Source organism: Etheostoma spectabile, chromosome 10 (assembly GCF_008692095.1).
Source record: "Etheostoma spectabile isolate EspeVRDwgs_2016 chromosome 10, UIUC_Espe_1.0, whole genome shotgun sequence".
In the NCBI taxonomy this organism is placed as follows: Eukaryota; Metazoa; Chordata; class Actinopteri; order Perciformes; family Percidae; genus Etheostoma; species Etheostoma spectabile.
The window spans coordinates 30,163,789-30,168,280 of record NC_045742.1 but is presented as its reverse complement, the minus strand read 5'-3'; the positions used below and the strand labels follow the sequence as shown (position 1 = coordinate 30,168,280).

The 4,492-nt window shown below is 42.1% G+C and overlaps 1 long non-coding RNA gene across 1 annotated transcript in view; it reads left to right on the top strand.

Annotated features, from left to right (window-relative positions):
• The window catches only part of LOC116697146 (uncharacterized), a 5,709-nt gene that overhangs the window by 863 nt on the left and 354 nt on the right, over nucleotides 1-4,492 (top strand). The gene's annotated exons all lie outside the window — the stretch shown is intronic.

The following is a 4,492-nucleotide window of genomic DNA, read 5'->3' as shown; positions in this document are numbered from 1 at the left end:
ATCTCTCCATTAGTGCATGTACAGATCGTGTGTGTGTGTGTGTAGTTCAGGACTGTCTGTGATTACTAACAAAGTGTGGGCACAGAGTGTAAATTGTAATTTAGCCATTGGGGATTAATAAACAGATTAAAATTAAACAGCCGAGCCGAGTGCAGCGCCTCATATTGCTAACATTATTAGCATTATTGGCTAACAGTGCCAACTTCTAAACCAACCTGAGCATCAGGATGTGCAGCTCTGGTATAAAAAACTCTCAGAGGCCATAAAAAATGCCCTTTATTGATAAAATAAGGGGGTTGTTGGTGCTGCTGCCTTCTTCCAAAAGGTAGCGGCAAAAGCCGGCCAGAAACGCCCAGCTGACCCCGCTGGCGGCGCTCTCATTGCTGCTGCTGCGGGCCGAGATGAGAGCCCAGCTGCTCTGAGGCTTTACGGCAGGCTTCTAGCCTGGCTATCATTTCCTTAACGTTCCGCCTGAAAAGCGACTCCGTGGAGAAAGGGACTTTCATTTCAAGCAGTGTTATTTCTTCTTCAGGAAGGAGAGGCCGAGCCAGAGGTGTCTGAGTCCCACCTGAGCTGCACACATAGATCGGCCCCAGTTGATGGCAAAGGCCTGTGACATCTACTTTTAATACGTTTTCCTTATAATACTAACATACTTTTTCTTAGTGATATTTTGGTACTTTCAGTGATTTTATAATGGGCACGTATAATGGGGTGTTTTTGTCTTGCAGTAAATGACTGAATGCTTCCTCCAGCACAGCAGTTAAGGAAGGGCTCTATAGCTTTACCTCTGGAAATGAATTAGTGGCCTCATTTTACATTTAGCGTACATGGACGCAGGCTGCAGAGTAATATGCAGTACAGTCTAATTTCTTTCTTTTTAAATCCCATTGCTAATGAAACCTGCAGAACTTTCACTCACTGGTAGAGAGAGATTGCCTCTGGATGTTGTTGCTCAAAAAGGAATTATTAAAAAAGGGAGACCATAGACTTTTTAATGGTTAAAGATACATGGATGACACAAAGTTAACCCTCGAAGTTCTAAAGAGCAACAAAGTCAAAGTCTGCTTTATTTATGTCAAAAAAATCGAAATTACGTTTCCCTCTATCCCACGGTGACAGCAAGACATTTTAACCAATTTGGTCCACAGACAAACATGACATTCAAGTAAACAATATAAAAAGTAAAAATAAGAAGATATATACAATGAGGAAAATAAGAGCAGCAAAATTTGAGTTAAAAATGTGCAATTATGCATACAGTTGACAGTCAATGTAATGTGCAAAAGTCAGGCGGTAGCATAGTGGTGCCAGTTATGTAAGAGCAGCAGAAATGTGTTCCCAAGTGTTTTCAGGACAACAAAAAGTGTGCAAAGTGTGCAAGTGGAGTAGTGCAAGGCAGGGCAGCCATTTTGGGTCCAAAGTCCAGGATATTTATGTAACTGAGGGTATATAACAACAATCCATCATCACTGTTATTCAGGGGCAGAACAAAGCCAAAAAAAGAGCTGCTGCTTTCCTCTGTCGGTATCATCTCTTGAGGTTGTTGCAACTTTTCTCAACACTCTGATTGCTTCCTCTCAAGTATATTTGGGAACTTGTTTCTTTCCATATATTTTCCAAACTTTAACTTTAAACAGTGATAATTTTAGAGGAAAAGAACACATTTTTTCAAAAATATGCTTAGTTTAGTTACCTCTGGACGGAGCCAGACGGTTTTAAGTATTTATGCAAAGCTAAGCTGACCGGCTGCTGGCTATATTGTTTTAAATATAGAACATCAATCTTTACAGGAAGTGAGGGGGGTTCATTTGGGGCACACCACATATCTTTTAATGCAAGGCCCCCTAGTGTGTTAATTGGGATCTGCTTCTGTCTATAAGGCTGTGTGAACTGTTACCATCCAACATATTAATGTGGGTAGTAATGTGTCTCTTGATATCTACCTAGTGGGGCATTAGGTGTTAGGTCAGCTGGAATGAGCTGTGCTCTGTCTATCTGCTTTACTTCGAGCTCAATGGGACACTTTGATCGCTTTGTGACTAACACACATATTGATTGTTTTAATATAAATTACAAAATCTGAAATAAATCATTATATACGGTAGCAAAACTATTGCATACCTTTTAAACCTTTTATAGCCATGACATCAACGTAATTTAAACTTGAACATGAGAAATGTGTGTGTGTGTGTGTGTGTGTGTCTGTGTGTCTGTGTGTGTCTGTGTGTGTATGTGGTGAGAAACCACAGCCATGAGTCACTCTGAGTTTATGGCTCATACACTTTTCAACAAGCTGTCTTCTGTCTTTCTGTAACACTCCATCTTTTTCTCTGCTTTCTATTCAGTTATAGCTCAATCCCGCTTATTAAATCTCTCTCCCCCCCCCCCCCCCCCCCCCTCTCTCTCTCTTCTCTCTTCTCTCTCTCTCTATCTCTTTCTTCTTCTCTCTCTCTCTCTCTCTCTCATTCTCTCTCCCACCCAACCGCTCTCCCCAGTCCCTGCTGGCAGCGAGTTCTAATGAGAAAACACAGGGGACCAACAGAATAATTAGGTTAAGTAGATTGCATGTCCCCCGTTCTCTCTCTGTCTCTTTCTCCACACACAACACACCACACAACACACACACACACACACACACACAACACCACAACACACAACACACGTACGACACACACACAGACAGACACACATTTCGTAAATATGATTATTGCTGAAGGAGGGACAGTTTAGTCTGTGTATGTGTGTGTGTGTGAATGGATGGTCGGTAAGTGTCTCCCTCTCTCCAGGGACTAACAGATAGCACCCATTACTGTCAGGCTTGTCTGCCTCTAATTGGCTGTGATTGGACCCCGTCGCCCAGAGGGAGGGGCCTCAGATTCAATTAAACAGTGTGATTGGTCCTTTTAAATATTTAATGTCCAGGACTAAAAAAAGCCAATGCAACACTTCCTGGAATCAAACTCACGATGACCAATGTCGACAGAGTGTGTTGGTTTGTTTAGGCTATTTGTGTCCATGCATGGACAGCGTTGATTTGTCTTTCTGGATCTCTCTTTGCATGTGTGTGTGTGTGTGTGTGTGTGTGCTTATTTAATCTGTGTTCTAAAACACAACATCTTTCCCATATGTTTTTGCAGTCCTATTCAATGTTATGTGTGAGTGTGTATTTTTGTGTGTGCTTGTGGATTTATGCATGAACAGTTGGCAGTATGTGTTGCTGGTGTTTATACACTGTAAGGTGTTTGTTTGGTTTTGTGTTTGTGCGGTGTGTGTGTGTTGGGTGTGGTGTGCATGTGTGTGTGGGTGTGTGTGTGGTGTGTGTGTGTGCAGTGTGTGTGTGTGTGTGTGTGTGTGGTGTGTGCATGTGTGTGTTGTGTGTGTGTGTGGTGTGTGTGTGTGTGTATGTTTGTGTGCCCAGTTAATCCGGCAGGCTCAGGGGAGAGTGACTGGAGCCATCAGAGGCTTTTCTCCTCATCCAGTCTGTCCCACAACAACCACACAGATACACACAAAAACACATGTACACACACACACACACACACAAACACACACATTGAATAGGACAGCACAGACATATGGGAAATATGTTGTGTTTTAGAACACAGATAATTAGCACACACACACACACACACACACACACACACAGGCACAGGTCGCTGTGTTCTGCCGACTATCAGCGTGACAAGAAAAGGGGAGAGGCTTCACTCTCTATGCTACTACTACTAATCATTTTAATTCAAAATCACAGACACACACACACACACACACACACACACTTAGAAAGGGAGAGAGAGGAGACGCAAAACATATACTACACCAAAAAAAAAAAAAATCCACTGGATTAACACAAGCTTTTATTTTGAAATGCTGTCTATCTTTACCTGAGGGAGACTGACTGAATGTAAAAGATGACAAAAACCCATAAGCAGATGAAGAGCGAGTGGGAGGGAGACAGAGGGAAAGAGATATAGCTACAGTGAGGAGAGAGTGGGAGGTAAAAAAGAAAGGAATGCTGAAGGAGGAATAGGTGGATATAGTAAAGATACACTAAAGAGCAAAATAAAATATACAGAAGACACAGTCAGAAACACAAAAAGGATGTGGATGAAAAGATGGGGAGACGTTGGAGGACTGGACTATCACAGTGCCCTGCATGTCTTTAAACCATGCTGATCAATTAAGACAGCAGCTGTGTAAATCCTGTCACCGTTAGTCCAGCAGAATGGAGCAGTCCAAGTGTATTTAAAGGGGTATTTCACCGTTGGAAAGATAAATATATCTTTAAATTGGGTGACTTATGGAGTAGAAATGTGATTTTTTTTTAAAGAAATTGGTGCCTTGTAGGCCTAGAAAAGTTGTTTTTTTTGGCTTATGTGGATGAAATACAACAAATCCCAGAATGCACTTGCTTTGCTACTCTAAGAGTCCACTCCCAAGCAACGCCTACCGTTTCCAGACATAGACAGTGAGGCATTCAACTCAACTCAAG